At 46.2% G+C, this 27,146-nt stretch overlaps 1 long non-coding RNA gene and 2 other non-coding genes across 3 annotated transcripts in view; all 3 read right to left on the bottom strand.

Moving 5' to 3' along the window:
* Nucleotides 1-6,391: 6,391 nt before the first annotated feature.
* On the bottom strand, nt 6,392-6,463 carry TRNAT-CGU (transfer RNA threonine (anticodon CGU)). The gene has a single exon. It is a non-coding gene; the product is annotated as a tRNA-Thr (tRNA).
* Nucleotides 6,464-12,297: 5,834 nt separating this feature from the next.
* The window catches only part of LOC135903160 (uncharacterized), a 313,803-nt gene continuing 298,954 nt past the window's right edge, over nt 12,298-27,146 (bottom strand). Inside the window, exon 5 of the long non-coding RNA XR_010564745.1 lies at nt 12,298-12,316. This is a non-coding gene — a long non-coding RNA (uncharacterized lncRNA). The remainder of the gene's footprint in view (nt 12,317-27,146) is intronic.
* TRNAS-CGA (transfer RNA serine (anticodon CGA)) lies at nt 13,525-13,597 on the bottom strand. The gene has a single exon. It is a non-coding gene; the product is annotated as a tRNA-Ser (tRNA).

Below are 27,146 nucleotides of genomic sequence, written 5' to 3' on the forward strand. Positions count from 1 at the left end.
TTTTGAAGCAATACTGTGCGTTTCTTGATGCGTAGAGGTCAGTAACAAATACATCAGCCGTTCATGACGTGCTTATATCGAATCCAATATGACCTATTTAGTATGTAGGTTTAGGTTTGATGCCGATGATGTGCCTTAATTACTTAATTGTAATGGACCGTTAGCAACATCATTTTCTCAGTTTACACACACGCATGAATACTTTATTACGGCTTATAACAAGCAAAATGACGGGAAGCACAAAACTTGGCTTCTTAGCACTGACATGCTTGATGTGGAGAAGCCAGGTTTCAAGGCTTTTGTTACATGCTTTGAGAGGGGTATTTACGTTTTCAAAATTATTTTGCATCAATTTATTTAAATTGTAGGGTTTACGGTACCATAACCACCATATGATTACGACGGGCTCCATAGTGATGGACTCTTGATCATTTTGACCACCTGGGGTTCGTTAACGTGCACCCAATCCGCGGTACCCCCCCTCCACGCGCGCTCCAGCATTTCGCCCCTATCGAAAGGCGACCGCCGCGACCCCGATTGGTCCAGTGCCTGCGAGTTTAAGAGGAAACCTTAGCTCGGGCCCAACTCATGTAAAATACATGTAAACCGCAAAACCGTTTTTCAGAAATAACCCCTAGACTGATTTTATTGAAATGTGTTGCATTTGAGAGAGAAAGTTAAATTCTAGTTATTGTTGGAAGCGGAATTACGATTTAGGGCCTGAATTTTGTTACGAGAATTTTTCAAATATTCTAAAGTTTTAAAAAGAAATAGAAGCACGAAGCTTGCAAACTAGTAGCTCTGCATCAAGAACAGATATTCCGGTCCTGTAAACGGCATCCCTTAGATCATTGAAAGCGGACATATTCGATATGTCATTCTATATCTTACGCGAATTTGTTACGTTGTGTACGAGGGTTCTGCAAAAGCTGTATTTCCATATTGCTAAATGTTTGGGGATTAACGTATAACATATCAATTTGGTCCACTTTAGATGTGCTATTAGATGCAATTCACAGAATTGTGGTATCATTTTCCTTTGCTGAGTTACAGGGCTGTAAACTTGATAGTCTCGTTTTATGACAATTTTTTATTTTCGCCAATTTTTAATAAAAGATTGACAACATAAATCAAAAATTCGAAACCAACAGTCACTTGATTTTCAGTTTTTCTTTTAAATTCAACAAACCCTTTCACATGTGGTGCAGTGGTTGCCGAGAAAAACGAATACTCCTTTTACATGTATTTAGATAGGAGCACCCGAGCTAAATCTCCCTCTTAACAGCTGAACGCAAAGCCAGTGCACCACAACAGCGGGTTATAAACTGTATCAATACACTCTGTTCTTGCTTCTCGAAGTTTCAAGTGATTTTCCTATGTCAGATGTCACTGAATGAAAAAACAAAAAAAGCTTCTGCTGCTTGCTCTTTATTAGATAGCTGACTTTCTTGTTCAGAGTTACTGCACCCTGAAACCCATATCTCGCCTATAGCAAGGCGGCATGTCAAAGGTCATCATTCAAGGCTGCTCACCTCTAGCCTAGCTCTTGCTCCCTATTGATTTTCCTTTCACAAACTCATTGCATTTGTTGTAGCAATTCTAACTCAAACATGCCGAGTTTCTTCGCTGTTCTTTGTTATGGACTGATTCATGGTTATTACGAAGGCTCTTACTTATGCTCTTACTTACTTATTATGCTTTTACTTACGTAACTGAGTTACAATGTTATAATGATTTAATTAACACAGACAAAAAAACTGCGGCAATTCTGCAAATTCTTGCACTGTTGCAATCAAGTGCGTGTTATATCGCTTGAAACAACGAAAAAACGTTTAAAAACTGCTTATTGACATTTCCGTGTCGAGTAATAACTAGCTTCCAGTCTAATCGGTCATGTCGCAACAGGAATTACTGCATCCTGCTTATGCGTTCGCTGGTAATCGTTGTATTAATGTGCTTTGCATTACCAATGAGAAGGGCGAGAAAATTGAGTATGTGTGTGTGTGTGTGTGTGTGTGTGTGTGTGTGTGTGTGTGTGTGTGTGTGCGTGTGTGTGTGTGTGTGTGTGTGTGTGTGTGCGTGTGTGTGTGTGTGTGTGTGTGTGTGTGTGTGTGTGTGTGTGTGTGTACCGTGCGCCATTCGCCAAGACGACTTCAATCTACTGAGAACAATCTTGCGCGTGTATTATCCTGATTACTTCTACAGTTATCCATGAGCGCCATGCTTTTCCAATTTTCTCGTTGCATCTGTGTTGAAGTCTCCTGTAGTCCACGAATCTGTTACCGGAGACTCCATTTTCTTCTGATCTGTCCACGCCTTTCGTCGCATGCTATTAGGGTGCCGACGTAGGGCAGACACTCCCCCTACGCCAAATGCCAATACCACAGAGCTGCGCGGGCTTCCCTGGCGCAGAGAGTTGAGCGGCAGTGGTGCCAATGGTTTGCGCCGAGGCTTCATAGCTGCTGCCGCCCGCACGCCTTCTTGGAGGCCGTGCTCCATCGGAAAGATGTCGCCGGCTGTGGCTCGCTCTCGGGCGATTAGTCCCGTCTACTGAGCGGACATTTTGAGCCATTTCCGCGCGCGCCGACCAGCAGCGGTGCGGGTTCCCCCGGAGAGCAAGAGATAGTGGAGTACGCCCGTGCGGTGCTCTATCGTCCAGACGCGCCGGCGAAGAGATCGCCGAGGCTTTCGTACCGCGGCCGCTGGGCAAGCAGCAGCAATGCGCCGCCTGTTCCCCTTCCCTCCCGCCCTGACAGCGACAAATGGCGCGCACGGCTGCTGCGACACCCGGCACTCTCTTTGGCGCGGCCGTGCCGTTTCTCGGGTCGGCCGAGTGCGCACTTGTGCTCCGCAGCGCCTGGTCTGCAGCCGTTGCGGCCGCTCTGCAGCGTGGTCGAGGCAACGAAGCCGTGGCTCGCGAGCCCTTCTGCACGCGAGGGGACCGTGTGTTCTCCGAGCCGCGGCTTGACGTGGGCCGCACGTGCCGCTCAAATAAACTACAAGGTAAGCGAATAAAGGAACCCGAGTGGCTCGATCTTGCATTATAGTTAAGCCATGCGAAGCAGAAAGACAATGAGACCAGGAAAAAGCGCAGGGGAATCTAACCATTTTATGTTTAAGTGAAAACTGTACCTAATACGAAAAAGACAAATGAAAGTGAACGAATGCTATGCGCCGCAGGGCGGAATCGATACTACATCTTCCCCAGAACTGAATAGATTGAAATTTTCGCGTAATGTTGACCATGACAGACAGTTTCTTCTGCAGTTGGTGAGCAATTCAGGGGGTATTTCTCTTCTAGAGCAGATAATATCCGGAGAAGGGTCATCGCTTTTACTTTAACACTGATTACGTGTGCTTTTATATATTGTGATTATTTTACAGACATGTGACATGGCCGAGCCATAGCTGGCGCAAGAAGGAAGTGTCCTCTGGTGCACCATTTCATTTTGCTCTTTTTCTTATAACGTTGACAGCTGTGCAACACATTTGTATTAGTCTAGACTAAAGTTCAGAAGAACTAAACCAACAAAGGGCGGACATGAAAGCAACACAGAACGCGCAGGGAACCTAAATCGTTTAGGTTAGGTAGTTGATTAGACTCCGTAATACGTTAGACCCCCTGTAACTATGCACTACTGAACTCTGTAATAGAACCAATGTTAGGTGTCCGCGCACATTACAAACTGACAATGTCCGCGTTCTCCACACACGAGCGCTCATTCACCGCATTCCTATCTCTCTTCCTTCTGTGCATTCCCTTTTCTCCTCCCCCATTGTAGGGTAGGCAAGCAGACACTTTTCTGGTCAACATACCTGCCTTTTCATTTTTTTGTATCTCTCTCTGTCTAAATGTCACTGCACAGTGTCAACTATGCCTACCCAAAACCCACATATTCTATTAATCTAAGGACTCCAAATTACCTATACTGATAATTTGCCTACAGCATTGAAGAAGGGACTACGCTGTAGCTGTATTTGCCAGTACTCAAAGACGCAGTAGGAACTTGAAGCATAACAACTGCAAGGACCTATATTATATGGAAACGAGAATGATAACTAGAACTATAAGAGATAGAAATATAGCAATATGTATTACAGACCAGCTCCAGAACGCAGACGCTCTCCGTAACTCCCTAATTTCGAATATAGACGCTGCCGACGCTCTAAGCTCCAGTCGCAGCCTGACACGCCTTGGTGAGTGTCAAGCTATAAATGAAGACAGCCGGAGTCACTGATGGATAGCATCGCGGAGAAGACGGCTCGCGCCCCATCTGAAGATGTCAAAGCACCACAGATCGGTGCAGTCACACAGGCGCGTTTACTTGAATTAGTTCATTTCGCTTCTGCAAATGACTGATTGGTTCAACGATAGATTCATGGTGACACCGTAGCTATGGTACGTGGTATTGGAGCTGTCAGGGTTAATTCTGACCATCTGGACTCACTTACCAGCCCCCAAGGCTCTGTTACTGGAGTGCTTTACTGCGACAGCCGTCAAGAACTCGAAACTGTGTTTGCTGTGTCCGCTCTCCCTTTCCGTTGTGCCGATGCCGACGGCGGTCACAGTCATCGTTGTTATCATGTCGTCGTAGCTTCATCCTCAGCTTCACCCTCACCATAGGGCAGAGAAAACGAAACTACGCCCACCACCATCGGAATTACAAATCATGCCCCTGTGCCAATGTTCACCTGGGAGCAGGATGCGCTAACCACTGCGCTATCGCGGAGATTTGGTGCTTGGTGATTTGCGTGATATTCTGCGCCCCCTAGACACTCTGAAAGCCGTGATCTCTTAAATGTGTTTCGCCCACTACTACATGTAGTATCATGTAGAGATTGAGGACGGCGTTGTGTGTATCGTAAAGAACCTTTTCAAGATAGGATCTCTCTGTTACTAACTTGGGAAGTCGATGACACAAAGTTTTTCTTTCGTTAGTGCTTTTTGCCACTGGCCGGCTACCTCCGCTAATAATGTATCTAGCACCACGATTGGCTGAATTTTTTTCTCACGAACAATTATACCGTAAGACGTTCTTGTGAATGCGGGCCCTGCAGCTACTCACTACATTCATTCTCACTCCCGCTTTTCCTCCCCCCGCAGAATGTTTCTCAACTAACTGACAAGTCATCAAGGTTTACCTTATCGATTTCACATATATTGTACTTTGGGGCAAATCATGAGGGTGCCATCGACAGGTCTATGATAGCAGTTATAAACAACTTCATTAGGCTTCCAGAAGGTTGCGGTGCTAGGGGAGCCGATCATGATGTTCTTTGTCTTTTGGCAGTTGTTCAATGAAACACGGCTATCATTGGTCGCCTAACGTATTTTTTTTATTTTTCTTTCATTCTTTTCTTATGTAGGTAGTTTTTAATCCCCTTTTGTGCAGCAGTCATCCTCGTGGGTATGAGCAATGTTTTGTGAGCGCCTCCTGCTGCCATAGTCAACAAATGAAAAGCCTGAGGAATTGCACAACCGTGCCCAGTTTAAAACGCAGCTTTCTTTGCTTACCTCACCAACATTCTGTGTGAGTCGTCGGTTTCTCGCCTAACAGGCACGATAGCTATGCTCCAGTATATAGCACTCAATGTTGATCGAGGAAGTAGCGCCTGTGAGCGGAACTCCATTCTGCGTTATAACACAATAAATGGCGACATAAAACTTGCAGACAAGTGTCGGCTGAACGGTATCACAAGGACGCCAAAACCTTTGGCCTCAAGCAGACCTCAGACCTCAAGCACATGTACCTCCTGCTGAAACAGCGCATGATTTTCAACGATTTTTTGTTAAGTTTTTTTTATATTTTGGCCACCCAATCCTATAGCGATTGGGTATGTGCCGCCGGTTGCTCTTGCTTAAAGAGCATTGGCAGTTTTTACCGACAAACTACTGTCAGTGAACGCACATCTGTCCTGCGTTATAATATAATCAATCACGACATAAAACCTTAAATTATGATGTCGGCTAAAGCCCACACATTTCTTAATGGAATAACGCGTGATAATGGACGGCTTTATCAATTTTCTTTAATTTCTTGTATTGCTCTACCATATTCTTACACCATTGGTTATGTGCCACTGGGTATGAGCGCATTTTTAGCCAATTATACATAATGGGCATGTGCAGTGCACAAACGCAAACATACATACATACATACATACATACATACATACATACATACATACACGTATATATATATATATATATATATATATATATATATATATATATATATATATATATATATATATATATATATATATATATATATATATATATATATATATATATCATGTCATAAGATGCCAACAAAAAATGACAACATAGGAAAATTACTTGTACTTACTAATTGAATTAATGGCAATGAAAGTGGATGAAAAAACTTCTTGCCGCAGGTGGGAAATGATCCCACGTCTTCGCATTACGCGTGCGATGCTCTACCAATTGAGCTACCGTGGCGCCGATTGCCCATCCACTTTCTTGGGTATTTATGTTTTACTACTAGAACTTACTCGGGGAGTGTTCGCCAGCGCCACCACTTGTCGTTATTTTCACGTCAGGTTCCCACTGACGACAAGATAACTTGCCGCCAGTGGGAACCAAATTCACAACCTCCGTATTACGCGTGCGTTGCACAAACAATTGTGCTAAGGCGACGGTTATCAATCCGTCCACTAACTTAGGTACTTATGTTTACTGGATCTACCCCTGAGAGAGTTAGCCGGGTCACCCGGGGTCATGGTGGGCACATGTGGAACATGCTATTTTACCCGATGACATCACTTAACACGTGAACTTAGAAGAGCAGCCTAAAAAATTCAGTGCCCTTCCACTCTGTGAAGAAGGATGACCAGCGAAGCTGTAAATGCGGGCCCCGTAATGACGTGATGCACCTCCGCCGCGGGTCGGGCCGGTGTTGCACTATCTTCGGGATCGGCCCACGTATGGGGAGTGCTTAACGCCTGCTTCACCTCCGCCGCGGGTAGGCCCGGCATTGCATTATCTTCGGGATCGGCGCACGTATGGGGAGTGCTTAGCGCCTGCTTCACTTCCGCCAACTACGTGAAGGCTTTTCTACCAGATCGTACAGCCACAATAGGACTGGGAAATGTGAGGTTACAGCGAGTAGACACACCTAATAGAGGGACACTACAAGGAGCAGTGCTGTCGCCGACACTTTTCAAAGTGGCCAGGATGAAACTCCCAGCCCAACTCGAGAAAATACCGGGGATGAGATATGAATTGGTATGCAGACGACGTCACGATGTGGACAGTCGGAGGGTCCATAGGAGAACAACAAGAGGCATTGTAGGACGCAGTGGACGTCGTAGCAAGATACGCGGAGACATGCAGACTGCAATGCGCGCCAGAGAAGTCGAAATTCCTCATAATCCAGAAGCACTCACGAGGTCCATCAACAACCCAGGCCCACACCATCCACCTGCGGATAGGTCCTAGAGAAATCCCCAAGGTGGACAGATTTCGTATCATTGGCTCGCACTTTCAAAAGGGCGGGGGCGGAGGATACGTCATATAGAAGTTACAATACGCGACCACGCCGGTCTTGCGCATGATGCAACGAATTACCAGCAAGAAGAGGGGATTCAAGGAACAGGATTTGATCCAACTAGTGCAGGTCCTGGTTTGGAACCGCACTGTGTTCTCGGCACCATATTTAAATTTCAGCAATGTGAAGGTGGAAGTATTCGACCGGCTGATACGCAAGGCGTATAAGCCCGGAATGGCTACTTTTCGCTTCGAGGAGACAGGGGTGTACCAGAACACACGAAAAATTATAGAGGCCCACCTGGTAAACCAGAAGGAAAGGCTACAACGCACAACAGCGGGACACTGCGTCTTGAAACGTCTTGGATATTTTGTACGGAAGACCAGCGCACTGACAAAAATCCCAACACGAATACAGGAAACTATGCACTTCTCACCAATACCCAGAAACATGCACCCGACTTTCCACATCGGACGGCGACAAGCCCGAGCGCAGGCGCTCGTGAGGAAGTATGAGAACCAACCCAATGCCTTATACATGGACACGGCCAGCACCGCAAGAAGCACTGAATTTGTCACCAGCGTAGACGACAATCACGGGACCGAAATAAATGCATCGTCAGTTTCCCGAGCGAGCGCTGCAGAGGCAGAGGAACTAGCGATAGCGTTAGCCATCACGACTAGACCGCACTTGGAGTGCGTCATATTTCTTACGGACTTTCAGAGGGCATGCAGCAAATTTTCCAGGGCCAAGATTTCCAGGACCGCACATCGCATTCGGATTGGGGCGCACCAGCTCCCGCCATGCATACAAGTCACGTAGACTCCGGGGCATGAGTCCTTACGCGGAAATCAGCAGGCACTCACGCCAACGGCCGAGCGCATGCACACCGGGAGCCGCGAGAGGGTCACGCCGAGCAGTTGCACCCCAAGCCCATACCATTAAGCTACACGCACGTCCTACAACACTATCGCTTTTCACGAAGAACACTACCGCCACCTCATAATGCTCTGACGCGAGAGGAAGCCGTAATATGGCGAAAACTCCAAACAAACACACATCCTCACTTGAGTCTCTACCACGCCATACACCATGCGCTGCATTCCTATAAATGCCCGCAATGCGATCAATGCGCAACGCTTTACCACATGGTATATGGGCTTGCGCAAGCACACCACAACTCACACCCATAACACACCCCACCACACGGCAGCAGGAGGCAGCGCTGTCCAGCTCAGACTCGACGGACGGGCAGCTAAGGCCGCCGGACTCCTGGACTCAGAGGACCACCAACTGCAGAGCGGAAGAGCTACCTACGCTCGTGTGCTCTTTCCTATAAAGTTTACTCTCTCTCTCTTTCTCTCTCTCCGCCGCGGGTCGGCCCGGCATTGCACTATCTTCGGGATGTGCCCACTAAGGGGTTAACGCATGCTTAACGCCTGCTTCACCTCCGCCGCGGGTCGGCCCACGTATGAAAAATATTTAGTCTATGTCCATGGAGACGAGGTCCGCCAGAACCCAGCCATTTCTTAGCTGTAAAAACCTTCGTATGCTACCACATTCCAACATACCAGATACCAGTGTGTGTGTGTGTGTGTGTGTGTGTGTGTGTGTGTGTGTGTGTGTGTGTGTGTGTGTGTGTGTGTGTGTGTGTGTGTGTGTGTGTGTGTGTGTGTGTGTGTGTGTGTGTGTGTGTGTGTGTGTGTGTGTGTTAGTGAACACTCCCGGATGATCAGATATGCATTGAAATCCTAAACGGCTTATTTGAACATAAATTCATTCTATGCACACTGGCTCTGCCTGGGCTTGTCCAACACCATGGCCCTGTAAACGTCTCCTTGCATTCAACAGAGTAGGCGAAGCAAAAATAATGACATATCTTTCTCACGGATTTCATGGTTTCTTTTCGTTTGAATAAAAGCTTAACCACAAATCCTTCATCGTTACAATTCAAAGCACGCGTCATGTCTTGTATCAAAATTTTCGTTCCAACTGTGCGAAAACATACAAGAAGGCATAATTCCTTAATTACGCGGGGAATAATTCATGTGAAACGTAATATCAAAAGATCAAGGAAAGCTTGAAAGTCTTGCTTAGCGATTAATTACACCTCTCACATATCCACATTATTCAAAATCCTGAAAAGCGAAGTACGCTCTTCAAAACTGCACATTTTTGTGCCGCTCTAGCAAACTTCATTAAAGCTTCAACAGAAAAATTTTGGCGCTATGTGAGTTGTAAATGTAATGGCCAAAAGTCTTCCCTTTCATTGGGAACAAAATACAAGGCGGACCAAGTGAATCGCTATTTCTAATCGGTCTTCACAATGGACAGTGGCCTATTGCAACATTCTCAAATAATCCAATCTAGCGGAAAGTTTTCATCATTCCGGGGGGTGGGGGGACTGTGGCCCGACCAGCTTTCCGAATCCCACATATATATATATATATATATATATATATATATATATATATATATATATATATATATATATATATATATACATATACATATGTGTGTGTGTGTGTTTGTGCGCGTGCGTGCATGCGTGTGTGTGTGCGTGTGCGTGTGTGCGTGTGCGTGTGCGTGTGTGTGTGCGTGTGCGTGTGTGCGTGTGTGTGTGTGTGTTTGTGTGTGTGTGTGTGTGTGTGGGTGGGTGGGTGGGTGTCACCTCGAAGAATTGTTCACAGAAGTGACGGCGTGCCAGGGGAGTATAAGATCGGCTGTCCGCGACAGCGAACAGCCAATTTTTTATGCCAACACCCCCTGGCACGCTTCGGCGTCTGTGGCCCCAACCCATGGGCCGCCCTGCTTCCAGGTTTGATCCCCCCCGCTACCGCTTGGGTGCCCCAGAGATCCTGCGCCACCTACTTTAATATAACCTCAGGTGCTCTTCTGAGGCCTCCGTTTGCCGGTTACATGTGCCCTCCTGGAGCAGTGCTTGTAAAAAATCCGATACATCTTCGCGACGAAAAAAGCGACCCGCGACTTATACAACGCCAGTCAGAACATTGTCCCTTCAGACACTGCGATCACCAAGCGGCGTCCGCGCCCGCTGGCTCACCTCGCGGGCCGCCAGCGGCGGAGCGTATAAACCAACTCGACCGCACTCCGCAATGCCGGCATGTCTAGGGGACAAACGAATACAACGCGCTCTAAGATACCTCCTCCGTAGTGCCTGGGTTGAGTCATATATTCAAGGAGCAAAAGCCCCCAGATTTTCTCTCTCGCGCCCGCTCTTACTCGCGCCGGTGCAGAAACGTCGAGCGCCGTCAAAAGTGCCACGCCCCGCTGTACCTACTAGCAATTGTAAAAACGCCGCCCGAAGTAGAACGCCACCCCCCCCCCCCCCCGTTGCCCTCCTTCACATCCTCCTGGAGCGTTGCGTGCGACGGAAGACGGCGCGCTTGCCCTCAGCTTTCGTCCCTTGCGTGTGCGAAATTTAGCCGCGATCGCCTGCTCACCCTCACACGCTTTCACTCCCCCATACAGCAACCTCATGGCGACGGCGATGCCGACTGCTGAAATTCACCTGGGGTGTCCATATAATTGCAATCGCAATAATAATAATATATTGCATTCTGCCATTCACGCAATGCTGTCGCGACGGCAGGGAAACGAATCCACGAATGCGTGTTCGCGCTCAGAAACGGCGGGCGTATACAGCTCTGCAAGATTTGGACAGTCTCACGGAACCGTCGACTGACACGACAGTCAGCTTCTTATCGCGACGCGCAGCTAGCGTTGAAAGTAGTGAGGGTGAAAGCATAGGCACAGACTACGCTCTAAAGTCAGAGGGTGCTGGGCTATTCATATAAGTTCCAAATAACCCCTGGCGCTGCTTATAGGCTTCCTACGCAAACAGAAATACGCGCACGTGCTCCAGCTCATATAAGGGGCTTGAAATGGTAGAATTGCTGATAAAGAGCAGTGGTTAATTAGTGGATAAACAGTGGGTCTAATTGTACTAGCCTATCAGACGATGCTAGGACAGCAGAACGCTCTGCGCGCATGCGCTTAGCCTCGCTGCTTTGGCAGGTGCTCTCCGTGAAAGGGCGCTGGTGGTTGCGCCGGCAGACGCTTCCGTGTGATTATTAAAATCTCGGAGAGCTGTGCATTGGGCTACGCAACTGGTATAGATCCGTAAGTGTGAGTATGGGAGAGCGTCGGCGAAATGAGTGCTATAGGAGAAATAGGAGGAGAAATGAGCGCTATAGCTTGACCTCCTTTTTAGTAATTTCGTTTGAGGGAACGTTGATAAATAGCTGAATTATAGTGGTGCATACGACGCTTGTGTATTAGTATGCCTTGGCTGAGCAATGGTGGCGTACATCTCTCGCTTTTTTTTTACCATTTAGTTGTAATGTGAAGCGTTTGTTTTATTTAAGTGGAAATTTCTTTTTGAGGACAGAAAAGCAATTTACAGGACCACCAGCAGAAGAAACGAATGGGACTGGCGCATCCCATCCATTTCTTGCTCTCGTGGCCTAGTGAATGACACTTTACGTGCTCAAAGTGCCATCACCAACAGGCGCAAAAGAATGCCTCTTTAATGAATATTTCTTACTTCAGTTCGTAATGTTTCGCGTGTCCGCACTAGTAATAAAATATGTCGACCAGTTCAGAACTTCGAAAAACATCTTCTATTATCTTTGCGATCATTTCTGAAAACGTTATTGCAGCCTCACGCTTTGGGGACAGCATAATCTGATGAGTGTAGGCAGTAGCTCCGAGCTCACGCAATTCTTGTGAGAGAGGCTCGTATACCGTTCCAGGTAGATTTGAAATCGCCATTCTTTCCCCTTCTGGAAGTATAAATAAAGAATTACATATAGAAAGGCAGAAAACACTAAATCAAAGAACAATAGCGAGAAATACAAGCCCATCTGCGCGGCAAATGCGCGTTTTGATGTACGGCCTCATGCTTCGTCTGCTCCTTTCGTCTCTCGCTAAGCAAAAGTAAAGCCATGGCTCGTCACTGGAGGATATAACTAAGACGCGTTTCCTCTTGTCATATTTTGGTGCACTTTTTAGTACTCTCCTAATTTCATATTTTCTTACATATTATGTCGTGCTATTTAGATTACGTTCGTTTTTAGGTACGTAGTTTCTTGCGCGAGACCGCACAAGTACAGAGTGTCAATGTATTCAGTTCGGCATGCGATGCAATTTTTGTAGGGTGAGCATGACAACTTAGCTATTTAATCAGGATCGTTTGTTATCGGCTTAAAACTATACAAACTGTATTAACTCCATCCTATACCTTGTATTTTATCACTACTGCGACAACAGCAACAACTACCGCTACTACTACCGCTACTATACTACTACTACTCGTACTACTACTGCCACTAATATTATTACAGGTAGTACTCGTAGTACTACCACTACTACTACTACTACTAATACCACTAAAAATACCACAAGCAGTACTTGTACTACTACAACTACTACTACCGCTACTACTACTACTACTACTACTGCTACTACTACTAGCACTACTACTAATACTACTGTAGCTATTACTAGCGCTCGTAGTACTTATGAGTAGCCGTTGTTGTAGTAGCACTAGTAGCATATGTGCCAACCAATGAACTTTCTTATTCGTAAAATCGTGCGAACATGAGAGCCTTGGATTGGAGAAGGGGAACGGTGGGTGAGGTAATTTTTTTGAAGCTTGCCTTGAGAAAAAGTTTCTTTTCGGAAGTACAGACGCCCCTCATTAACGAGTACAAGCAGCACAAGAGCAGCCACAAACGAGGCTCAGCAAATACTGACAAGTAACACAAGTATTGACGAGTAAAGTAACGTCTATATATATATATATATATATATATATATATATATATATATATATATATATATATATATATATATATATATATATAGTCATATTATAAGAAGCCAAGAAACACTGACACCGAGGACAACATAGGGGAAATTACTTGTGCTTAAATAAATGAAATGAAGAAACGATAAATTAATGGAAATTAAAGTGGATGAAAAAACAACTTGCCGCAGGTGGGAACCGAACCCACAACCTTCGCATTTCGCGTGCGATGCTCTACCAATTGAGCTACCGCGGCGCTGTTTCCCCATCCACTTTTTTGGGTATTTATGTGCCCTAGCAGAACCCTGGGAGTGTTAGCCAGCGCCACCACTCACAGACCTTGGCGGCGGACGTGGAACGTCCTTCTTGCCGCAGGCGTCACGAGAACGTGATCTTTTGGGGGGAAGGCAACTCTGCTAGGGCACATAAATACCCAAAAAAGTGGATGGGGAAACAGCGCCGCGGTAGCTCAATTGGTAGAGCATCGCACGCGAAATGCGAAGGTTGTGGGTTCGGTTCCCACCTGCGGCAAGTTGTTTTTTCATCCACTTTAATTTCCATTAATTTATCGTTTCTTCATTTCATTTATTTAAGCACATGTAATTTCCCCTATGTTGTCCTTGGTGTCAGTGTTTCTTGGCTTCTTATGATATGACTAATAAAAGTCGGGCCCCTCGGTTAACCCCCTTTCTTCTCGTTTATATATATATATATATATATATATATATATATATATATATATATATATATATATATATATATGGCCGCACATTGGTAACTGAGGGCAGCACTTATAGATGACTTGTAATTACTTGCATGGGACGGACGAGTCTTCTTGTTGGTGAACCGCAATTTTGATTCTCACAAGGCGAAACTTAGCAGGAAGGTTTGTCCACCACATTTAGTGGATGACGGCATGTACCGTTCCAAAGGCTGGCACCACAATAAAACAGAACGTAGGCGTGCGTGTGAAGGCTCCCTATGCTGGAGTGGCGCACATCGACTCATGGTGTCCGTGTCTTTCTCAAAAATGGACTGGTCAGTCCTTCTGGGTGTCGTCGCCTGACGCTCGCAACATGCTCCTTGGTGTAATACGCAGTGGCAGTATGGACTCATTATAATTTCCGACAAAAAATGTGCTTTTCACATGCCGAGTGGCCTTCCAAGGCACGACCATGCATGGCTACACCGCATTCGGTTATTCGTCGCCCGCACGAACGACCTCTTGCACAAAGTGCAAGTGATGCGATGGCTACTGTGTAGTGCGTGCGACGTGTGCGATAACACATACCATGTTTGGCACGTCTGTACCTTCCTTGCGGCCAAAGGAGCAGTTCCTAATTCTCCGTTAAATTTGCGTGGTACTTCTTTCGAGCTGCAACATTTTCTTGGACCTTGGAGCAGCTCTTCTAGCACATTGCGCGCAACGAAGGCGCTTTTAGTCTTCTTGTGGGACACTGGCTCGAATCAGACACACTAGTTGTCTTTCACTGTGTGTGACTGTGCTTGTTAGTCGTGCATGTTGTGTGCCTGTGTATTATATATGTATGCGTAGGTCTTCATGAATCAGTCTTGACATCAGAAGTACCATGTTAGGCATATGCTCAGGCAAACGTTTGCAATGCCCACTAAAGAATGTCTATCTCTGTCTACTACGACAAATACACGATGAAACACTGCGTGCAGAATGTCTTAGAATGTCTGAGCTGAAAATATTATAATACAACTAGTTGTGGGATTGTTATAACATATTCAGAACGGCAGCGTAAAACTGCACTTGTATTCCTCATTTCAAATATACTGTTTGGCGTCTAATGTTCTCGAGCTAACTGTCAATAAAGAAAACAGGAATTCATCCCAGTGAATGCCGACACGCTCGCAACTGTACGTTTACTATTGTCATGATTTGAATAGAACTTAGCAGAGGTGCAGAAGAAAGTGAACACGGAGAGACAGAAGAATGCACAACATCAGTGGTTACAAACGGCACACAGGACTGGCCAACATGCTACTGCGGAAGCTTGAAAGTGGCAAGTAACTATCCTAGCTGCGACTGGTTACCCTAATTATGCATGATAACCATAGCGGCCGACAGGCGGTGATCATGCTCGTAAGCCGGCTCATTCTAGTGATGGTTAATAGATATTGAGTCCTCGTTCTGTAAAGACGCGATTGAGGGGGCTAAGAAATGTCTCAAAATGATGCAGCGTTGACATGGTTTTGTTGTTCCCGAGCGAGTGAATCATCTTTATTGAATTGCTAGTTATTGAGCTGGCCTCATGTGCCCGAGAAATTTCGCCGGGACTTATCAGGTGTTGCATCATGTCTTTTAATCCTTAGTGTATAGCTCAATATGCTTAAAAGATAAATTACAACATTTGCGCATATATGAAGCCGACCGACAATGACAAGGAATGCATATGGGGAATTACTTGTTTAGTTAATTGGAATAAATTTAGTGTCAAATACATAAACAAGTAATTGCCTTTATGCTTTCCTTTATTTCTTTGTTTTCTTTCTCTAGAAAGAAAGTGACGAGAAGAGGCGCCTGCCGCCACAGAGCCGGTAACGACCGAGGGCACATGAGAGGGCAAAGTAATCGCAGAGTGCAACATCTCCATTCTAGTTACCCTCGGAGTTATCGTGGCTCGAGGAATCATTGACGTTAGGGATGACCAAGCTGACGTCTTGATCACCAATTTCACAAATGAGCACCGACACCCCTTCCGTGGCACTGCCGTCTCTTACGCTGAAGCCTTGAAGGACGTCATTGAGTGTTTCGCTTGTGGAGAAAGCGGCCGCGATGAAGAATGCGTTACAAATATCGACCTTAAAAACAAGCTGTCGGAGGACAATAAGGAGGCACTGCGAGGACTATTGTGTGAATTCAAGGACTGCTCGCTGGATCGTCTGAAGTCAGTCAGACGCCAATCACGTAGCACAGGATAATTACTTACGACGATGCCCGTCCTATTTACCAGCAGCCGTATCGCGTTTCGCAGAAAGAACGCGAAGCGATTCAACAACAAGTCAAGCAGATGATTCACGATGGCGTCATCCAAACTTCAAATAGTCCGTGGTCGTCACCAGTTGGTTGTCCTGGCAAAGAAGGAGGACGGCACTCTCCGCTTCTGTGTTGATTACAGAAAACTCAATGACGTCACAAGGAAAGACGTCTATCCGTTGCCGCGCATAGATTACTCTCTGGACCGGCTACGGCGAGCCAAGTATTTTTCTTCCCTTGATTTGAAAGGTGGGTACTGGCAGATTGAGGTAGACAAACGTGAGCGCGAGAAAACAGCCTTTGTAACTCCGGATGGAGTTCCCAGATCCGTTCGGATTGTGCTCTGCTCCGGCAACTTTCCAACGGATGATGGACACTGTGCTAGCCGACCTAAAATGACATAACCTGTCTCGTCTACCTGGATGATGTGGTAGTATTTTCAGGCAGCTTCTCCGGAAATCTTAGGCGACTGCAGCAAGTGCTGGAGGCCATCCTCACGTCCAACCTCACGCTAAAGCCTCAGAAATGTCACTTCGGTAATAAAGAACTGAAGTCCTTTGGACATATGAGCGCGGAAGGCGTCCGTCCCGATCCCCAGAAAAGTGCCGTTGTAGCTGCTTTCCCGACTCCTGCGGACTATAAAAGCGTTCGACGCTTCCTGAGGCGGTGCGCATTCTATATACCGGCGCTTTATAGGGAATTTTTCTAAAACTACCGAACCACTCACTCATCTCACTAGAGACGACACGCCGTTCATCTGGAGCTCTGAACAAGAAGCGGCGTTCACTGAGATTCAACACCACCTGGCATCGCCCCCTGTTCTTGGACATTTCGACGAGGAAGCCGAAACGGAAACTCATACCAATGCCAGTAACGTCGGCCTGGGTGCAGTGCTCGTACAACAGCAGGAGAACGGCGGAAGGGTCACAGCTTAGGCCAATCGCACCCTATCACGGCGTGAGTCTAATTACACCACTACGGAGAAAGAGTGCCTTGCCGTCGTATGGGTACTTGCCAAGTTCCAAACTTATCTCTATGGTTGCCCATTACGAGCCGTGACGAATCATCACTCATTGTGCTGGCTGGCAAACCTCAGAAACCCTTCTGGAGGACTGGTACGGTGGAGCCTGCGCCTGCAGAAATACGACATGACCATCGTGTACAAGTCAGGCCGCACACACGACGATGCCGACACATTGTTGCGCGCGCCTGTTGAACCTGCCGATAACACACCGAAGATGACAGCGCTTTTCTGGGCGCCATAAGCGAGGCAGACGTGTCTATACGGAGGCGAGCAGATTGTGAAATGCGACCTATTACTGAATATCTAGAAGGCCGCAACGTACCTCTGCCCCCACAAAATGCTCGCGGATTGTCGTCGTTTTGTTTACGACAAAGCATCTTATACAGGAAGAATTTCGCTGCCAGCAACAAAATCTATGTTTTGGTGGTACAAGCAGAGCTTCGTGACGAAATCCTGTTCGCATGCCACGACGAGCCTGCGTCTGGCCACTTGGGCTTCATTCGAACCCTTAGTAGGGTACGGAAATCGTACTACTGGCCGAAACTCGCCACTTGTGTTAGCAGATACGTCTAAGCCTGCCGTGTATGCCAGCGCCGAAAGTTGCCCAATGTGAAACTTGCGGGATTGCTGAATCCTATCGAGCCGCCTCGAGGGCCCTTCGATCAAGTCGGCATGGACATCCTGGGACAGTTTCCATTGTATACTTCGGGAAACAAGTGGATCATCATCGCCACAGACTATTTAGCCTGCTATGCTGAAACAAAGGCTCTTCCTAAAGGCACATCTTCTGAGGTCGCACCGTTTTTCGTACAGAACATCGTACTACGTCATGGCTCGATCGAGGAACGGCGTTTACGGCAAGGCTGTTTGAAGACGTTTTTCAACTGAGTTACACCATGCACCGAAAGACGACTGCCTAACATCCGCAAGCAAATGGCTTGACCGACAGGCTTAACAAAACGATGACCGACATGCTGTCCATGTACATAGACGTGCCGCATAAGAGGTGGGACGGGGTACTACGCACCGTACGTCACTTTTGCATACAATACCGCTGCGCAAGAAACCACACGCTTCCCGCCATTTTCTCTTGTTTACGGTCGTGAAGTTCAGACGATGTTAAAAGTCATGTTACCATATAACAATTCTGACAGTCTTGATGAAGACACCAAGCGTTTCGTGCAGCGTGGTGAGGAAGCACGCCAAATGACTCGCGTAAGCATCAGGAAACAACAGTCTATTGACGCGCGACACTATAACCTCCGCCACCGACAGGTTGACTACCAACCGGGTGACCAAGTGTAAGTTTGGACCCCCGTCTACTGTAAAGGCGTTTCGGAAAAACTTCTTAGTGTGTACTTCGGCCCTTACAAAGTGCTTCGCCGAGTGAGGGACCTCAATTATGAAGTTCTTCTGGATGGCACCCAGCCCATCTCCGGCCGCCGACAACCGCGGCTTGAGATTGTGCACGTCGTGCGGTTAGGATAGGATAGGGATAACTTTAATAAAGTGCCGGCAAACGACGGTTTAACGCGTCGTGACGCTGGCCAAGCGTCGACCCGGGGTTATACCCTACTCTGCACTAGCCCAGTTGGGCCCGTTTGTAGTGGGTCATGTGGCTTGTGCTTTTCGAGCGCACCCCGGGCCTGCTGGACGGCCCATAGTTGTGAGTCCTTGTCTGTAGACTGCAGTGCACCTTGAAGTTCGGGCGGGTAAGTCCTGGAGGTAGCTGCCGCCGGGAACCTGGCACAGTCCCGCATGATGTGCCATTGGTCCGCCGTTAAAACCATATCGCACACCATATTAGTCATGGTGTTCGGATCATTGCTTGCCTGGGACAAGTTTCTCTGCCCGTCAACGTTTTGTTTAGCATCGAGTCGATGCTCTTCTGGGAGGACGCGCGTGTGCCACGCACTTGGGCCACTTGCTCCCAGAAGAAGACGAGGACGAGCTAGTTCACGAGCTCGCGCCTTGGTCTTCTGTCGGTTCCTGCGCTGCCCCTTCGCAGACTCGAACTTTAACGGCCTCTTTTAGAAGTCGCCTGTCATTACACATGCCAATATTTTTTCACCTAACTCCTGGCGTGGTTATTTTGGTGTAGAGGTAGCTTCGCCTTTTATTGTTTCCTGGTGCTAGATAGGCAGCTACAGGAATCGATTTAGAAATGCGCATATATATATATATATATATATATATATATATATATATATATATATATATATATATATATATATATATATATATATATATATATATATATATATATATATATATATATATATATATATATATATATATATATATATATATATATATATATATGCGCCGGTGTTGTGCACCATTGTGTCCGACTGTGCTTCTGTTCTTTCTGTTCTCTCATCGCTGCTGTTAAGCGCGGCTATACTGACTCGCCCATCTCGCCGCCATACTTCGAAGTTTTAGGCTTTTCTGGAAACATAAAACAGAGGCGCACAATTTTTTAATGCGAGCTAGACGAGGACGCTGGCGTGTGCTGCTTGCAGATTCAAAAGGCGTGCGTGTCGCAATAATTTTAGCGTCAGAAGTATAACGAGTTACCGCTTCTACACTTAGGTGGCGTAAGTATTTATACGATCAATAAAAGCGTGTCCCAATTGCGGGAATTTTCTCAGACAGGAAAAAAAGATAAATATAGCGGCAAGGTGCACCTAAGAAGAACGCCGCCCTTCCCGAAAGCCATAACGAAGGAGATGAAATGAAGAAGATCAGTGCATTTCTCGAGACCAAGGAGGCTCGAGCCGAGGCCCGCCGCGGGTGATACAAAAAAGGCAGCCTTAACAACGTCTGCCGGGCTGCCAGCACAGGAAGCATTAGCGACGAGAGGCGAAATTCGGCACTGCACGAATTACATTGCAAAACGGACGCTGTCGTCGCTGCGCTCACTGACGTGCCCGGCGTACTCAAGATATGGGATCCTCTATTTGCCACCATACAAAGATAGAGAGAGCCAGGCGGAGCAACCACATTTTCGACCGCCGACAAGAAGAGGGAGGGAGACAGAAATAGCAGCCGGGAGCGGGAACAAAGCGGGAAGCGCCACCAAATGAGCCAGTGCGACAGAATGACAAGGACGAACAAGAAGCGAAATCACGGAGTCGACGTCAAATAGGAAGGGATCACAAAAACAAGTCGGCCAGAAGTGTCGCAGGGGATCTGTGTCGTCTCTTGGCGCTCAGTTTGGGCACTTCTGGAGAGGTGAACGGCCGTGAGACGTCATACGGCCCAAACGGCCAGACACAGCCGCCACAAATCTGGCCTGATTCATAGCCGGCCCTGTACTCGTGTCGTCACCAGCGCGGCGGATTTTTTCACTTTACGTAGCGTGCGCTGCCGAGGAGGTCTGCTTGCGAAACTGCCCGAAGCGAGAATCCGGATTTCAACGCAACGAGGCTGAACAGCTGCCTTTCCACAATAGTAACGAATAGGCTTCAGCGCAGGACTTCATAATTCGTTCAAGTTGCCAAACACGCGCCTGTCAGAGGTTCTAAAGGCGACAGTGGAAGCGATAGCAAACTATAAAACAGAATTATCGTGTAGCAAAATGAAACAGAAAAGAGGAAAAGAAATTCAGGCGATATATGTGAGGATTAACACCTCCGTGGACCGAAGCACTTTAACACGCTTTCCTTTCGCGCGCGCTCCTCCGCTCAGGGTAGCGCAGTCTCCAGGAGAGAGCCCATTCCCTATAAAAGAAGTCGAAAGCTGAACAGAATAAACAAAAGTACATGCTCGCCACTTCACATGCCACATTATTTTTTTTTTGGTTAAAGAAGATGGTGAAAGCTATTGTATACATGTGTTTTGAAACAACCACAAAAGTTAAATTTCAGCGCAATATTTTATTAACACTACAACGGCAACCTACTCCTAACAAAGGATAACACAGGCTAACAGCGCAATTATTTCGTTTAATGTATCTGTCACTTTGTTTCCTGCATCAAAATGTCGTTATGATGCTAGATGGCGTGCATCTTCTTTTGTAGTAGAAAGACTGAAAAAAAGTCGCTTTCACCTTCTTCAACGTTTAAAAAATATATTGCAGGTACTAATAAAAAGCAAAGCTGATGCAGTGAAACTACCCAGAAAGTTCTCTAAGATTCAAGACGGTGTTGGTAGGACGAGGCTGTACACAGTAAAACTGGCCAGCGCCTACAGCGCGTGACGGTGTAAAAGCATGGCACCGGTATTACATTATACCTGTGGAATTTGCAATCTGTAAATATTAAGTGGCTTTCTACCAAAGTTATGTCAATCCTTAAAAAAGGAAATGTATGTTCTGCAGACTAGAGGCCGCAGGGGACATGTGATGTTATGGACATTACCACAAAGACGGTAGATCGCGACCCCCACCCCCTTTATTCCCGCAAAGTAACAAATATACTATAATTACACTATAGTCAATGTTATGACCATTAGAAATACGGGCTATTTTCGCTTATAAACTCGCACAGGGCTGACGCGACAGCTTCGAATAACTAACGTAATAAAAGGATCACAACTAATATTGTATCAATAACAATAGAAAGGATTGTCGTAGTATGAGGCTTTTTGTGTGCAAAGCCGCACCGCTGAAGACAGAAAAAGAAGCTGCAGCCACTGGGGTTGTTGCGAGTGACTGCAGCAGCGCGAGCACTGGTGCTATACGGCAAAGGCAAAAGCCAGTAACGAGGTATCCGAACAAAACACGATGCCAAACCATTTTATTAAAATATTTTTTAGCTCCTACAAAGCGATAACAAAGCATGAAAAGCAATTACTACGAAACAAAGCGTCATTCTGAATAGTGTGCCATAATCTACAACATAAACTTCCTGACGCCCACAACCAGCGCCGTAGCCCAGGGTTCACGGTAATGCGCTGCTGAGCACGAGGGTGCGGCTTTGATCCCGGCTGCGACGGCCGCATTCCGATGGGGGCGGAATGCAAACACGCTTGTGCACCATGCATTGGTCGCAGGTTAAAGAACGTCAAGTGGTAATAATTAGCCCGGAGCCCTCCGATAGCGCGTCCCTCATAACCTAGCGTGCAGTTTCAGGACGTTAAACCCTACTATTTAAATTACAAGGTTTTTCATAATATACATGACACTCGAACATACGTCAAAAATGCACGAAAGCAGGAGAAATTGCGCTGATGAAATCGGAGTATCATTAGAAACGTCTTGTGCAACTTGTAGTACCGAGGGATGGCCCTCTCTGCGTCCATTAGCTGTAGCTGGTTATTGAAAGTGTCTCAAGAATTTCAATTCATGTTTTCATATTCAGGTTTGGTATTTCTGTTCAACGTCTCTGGTGCGGTTTCGTTGAGTCCACATGAGTTCAAGTTTGCAACCGTCATTGCTTATTCTCCTCGTCGCGAACGGTCATGCTACCGTACATTGATGCTGCTGCGCTTAACTTTGAGTAAGTAAATAGTAGAGACACGTTAACTAAAAAAAATGAATTTGTACAAATGTTTTATTTACATTCATTCGCCCAGAAATCATTCGAGTGTTTTCTCAACCTTTTTTTTTTCAGCACTGAAATAATTGCTGCGACTGAATTCTACTTAGCCGTGTTATGCTTTGTACTTGGGAGATACCGCCAACACATTTATCGCTACAGCGCCGAATCCCCCAAAATATGCAGGACATGAGGCGTGTGAAACGGCGAGCGCCCTTTGTTGGTGGGCGTACGCTCGGCGCTGCGTAACTGAAGGTGCACCACAGTTAACAAATCACATCTCTATCAAAACAAGTAAATGAATGAATGAATGAATCAATCAATCAATCAATCAATCAATACGTAAATAAATAAATAAATAAATAAATAAAAATAAACATAAAAACGCCGTTATCCATGAGGAATTGCTAAGGTTGAAGACTGGGAGTGCTGGTATAGCATACTGGAGATAATTTATTCATATTCGAAAAAGATCCATTTCATAACATCTTCGTAAAGTTTGACTACTGTAGTAATAACGCTGTAGGTTTGTGAGCAGACAATTTCCATGAGGTCCCACTCAAATGCTGAAAACTGGTCGAACAAGGGATGTCTGAGTCCGTAGGCAACGTTTCGACCATCTGCGTGATTTTCATCAGAGACTGGATCTTTTCAAGTCCCTGCCTTCCTGTCAGCCGGTAATTTGCTTAGACATAGCAGGCTGTACCGCATCTCAAGGGACGTGAAATAAAAAAATTTAAAATTGTAGAATTCTCAAAGAAAGAAAGAGAAAGGAAAATCTTTTCAGGTTTAGCAGGAAGCTTTTGCTTATTCAATGAGTTAATGGCTGTCGGCCGCTTTCGTTGACTAACTTAGCGGGTCCGTCATTGATGCCGATTATCAATTCATAGCAAAATACCTTCTAGCATCTCGTAAGAGAGGGGGGCAAAGTTCTGTATCTCGCCATTTTATAGCCACAGATATCGTGCCTCGTGAATACTCTCGCCCTATAGTTGCGGCCAGGTTCGTGTGGCACACGCAGTCTAATACCGCTTCCTTCAACACTGGCGACGTTTGGTATAGCGACAGTTCACACTCTGAGGGCAAGGTTGGTACTGAGGATAACACGAGGCATGCGGCGGCCTTGCGCTTGAGAAATTTCATCTGGTAAACTGCATTCGTGTACCTTTTCTCTGTCTATTCATTTTACGAGAGAAGAAGCAGCCGGTACTACTTATGGGCGTCATTTCCTAATAATCATGCATTAAAGAAAAAGGAGGGAGAGTAAACAAGAAATATTATCATCCCATGTCACGAAAATCGCACCATTTTTAGGCCTTTGCTCAATATATGTGACAGTTTGCTCTTTTACTCTCAGGCAGAGACACTAAGGCGCGGGGTCGTTATTTCTTTCATCTTTCTTTTTTTACACCGTCAGCACTCATTCTCGCTCAGCGCTTACCAGCTGTGTGAGCTGTTCCATCAACGCGCGTAGCTGCCTTTTTTTCATATTTTTTTTCGTTTCTCCTACATGAAGCGCCATTAGATAGAGGCAAAATAAAAAAAAATAAAAATTGCGAGTGATCATACGGCCGACCCGCGGCAGAGAAGCGTAAGGAAAAACGGAAGGTACAACGAGAAATGAAGACGTATTGCGGGCTTCAGCGGATCTTCCCTCTCGCGCGCCACGCGGTAAGCAAGCGCGCCGCCCCGTCTGCCCGTGCACGTGCCTCTTCCGCGCACCTCCTGCTTGGTGCTCCGCGCTATCGGCGCGAGGCCCCGCGCGTCGAACGCGCGAAGTCGAGCGCTGCCGGGAACGTGTAATCCTGTTTTAACGAGACGTACTGTCGTTGGAAATACTATACTTGGCAGGTCACGTAGGCGCACGACTTTGGATTATGTCGGCCAAGGAATTATAGAGACGGCGCCGCCGTGCACGATATTAATGGCACGATAATTTTGAATCCTGCGAACAAGGACCGAGGAGCCGCCATGGACGTCCCGGTGTCTCGTTGTGACGTAAAGCAGCTTTTGCCGCCACCTCCCTCGGAGCTCGGCTGCCGCCAATCCCATTGCTGGGCGAGTACTCATCCTTGTCGTTCAATGACATAAAATAACGATCGTATCCAGCATATTTGTTTTTCCTGTAACACGCGAGTGATTGTTTGTAGGTATTGTGTTGGAATCTTACCGTAACAAGAGATATTGTGCGATAATGCCTTCTCAGCGTTCACGACAGCACGACTCTGCATGCCGGGAGTGCTGACACAAGCGCACGGATGAATTATTAGCGAGCCTGAACTTGCCAAGTTGCGCAGTGCATGTTAATTGCAAGTATTGGCGCAACGACCTACCTGCTCGTGTTTTTTTAAAGCAATATCTCCCGATTTTCTCTAATTTGCCATCCTTAAAGAGATTGCGCCCATAATTATTCCGTGCAGAAATCCTTCACTCATTTTTTTATGGCTGTGTCTCCTCAGGTGATTATAGTTGAGCGTGGCATGACAGGCGGTGAATTTTCATTTTAATACTGCTCTTTATTCATATGTATATTCTTACCGTTGTTTCTGGTCCCCAAGGAATAACTTTATGGAAAATTGAAGCGCATTATAATTCTTCGTGGAGCTATTGCTCCGAAGCCGCATTGCATAACGATCTATTTTCCCTCTGCATTCTTTTCGCCCACCGTCGTCGGCTCGGAGGCAACCGCTCCGTGGTTCTCTCTGGGATGGACCAATCAGCGCGACTCATGATAAATAGAGGAAAGAAATGGAATGGAGATGAAATAGTGGTCGTTGTTTAGTTGTTCAGCATGTGGTTATAGATTTTTTTATCAAATAATAACAGTTCACATACAGTGAAGAAGTAGTTGCTGTCACTGACCAAGTCAAGTTGAACATACAGAGACCTTTAGGAGCCTGTAAACATCCTTTGTCCACACTCTAGTTAAACGGTATACAAACGCTAAATATCCCAAAAGAATGTTAATATCGCTTATATAAAGGTCGAAATTGCCTACGCAGTGAATAGCAGTCGATTTCGTTAGATATACCTAAGGCGCTTACGTTTCCTTTCGTGCGATAGTCTTAGCATGTCCGTATAACGTATTCCATTTACGAATACTTTAGGCGTATAGATGTGAGCACCACCAGAGCCTGCAAAACTATAAATTCATTTACAGCTAGGCTATGTGCTGCTCTCGTACTGGTCTAAGGACATCAGCAACAACATAATCATGAATGCATAGCGGCGTTATAAGATTTTCCTTCGACGAGAACAGCGTGAAACTACAAACAAAAACGTTTCGGACACTTCGTGGTTGAACAATCCGCTGCAGTATGCGGTTACCAGCACTACTGGCATGCTCACGTCTCCGGTGTTACTGAATATCCAACTAAAGGAATTTGCCTTCTCAGCACAGCCCCTTACAAATGACACAATGAAGGAGACGTGGTAAGCAGATTCAGCGCTGGTAACGACATTTGGGGCGTTTTGTTGAGCCACAAAGCGTCAGAAACTTTTTTTCGCGCTGTTTCCGTTGAAGGAAGAAACGTAACACGCATTCCTGATTATGTTGTTTCAGACGCCTTTAGACCAGCAACCGAGTAGGAAATATCCCGCCACTGCTGCAATAATTTTGTACAGTTATGACTGGTGTCAGCATCATGCAATCGCGCTCTCTTGGAAACTGGGTGACGGGCTCCGCCACCAAGCTCTTGTGCAACAGCGTTCGTAGCGACAATTTATTGTGGTTCGTTGAACCACAAAGCATCAGAAATGTTCCAGTCTAAGGGAAAAGAAATGAGCCCCTGTACAGTCATGATTACATTACTACCGACACCTTTACGCCAATGGTTATGTTGCGATAGCTTGTCATGATTATATGTTTATGTCTGCTGGTTGAACTCAACACCGCAAAATGGCGCCACTAATTCTGCTTTGACGAATGGAAACAAAAAAGACCGTGGAGATTTGCAAGAATGAGAAGAAATAAATTAGGAGGGAAAATCTGTACGATAACACGAAGGGAAGTGCCTTGTTATTTGAGACTCGAGCCGGTTGTCTAAGGACAAAAATATACCGGAGCAAATATTCGCAACAAGATGAGGCATGTAACGAAAATCCGGAGACCACTAAACACATCCCACTGTAATGCGAAGGGATTCACCCAGTGATACCCCTAGGTAATGTACAACCTCCAGAAGCGCTTGAATTTAAAGCGCACGGAAGCATCCGCCGGTCAACGGTCGAGATAACCAAGAGACGTTTAGAGTATTGGTGGAAAAAAAGCAGGGAGGCTTTTGATGCGACCAGATCT

Source organism: Dermacentor albipictus, chromosome 1, assembly GCF_038994185.2.
Source record: "Dermacentor albipictus isolate Rhodes 1998 colony chromosome 1, USDA_Dalb.pri_finalv2, whole genome shotgun sequence".
Taxonomy (NCBI): Eukaryota; Metazoa; Arthropoda; class Arachnida; order Ixodida; family Ixodidae; genus Dermacentor; species Dermacentor albipictus.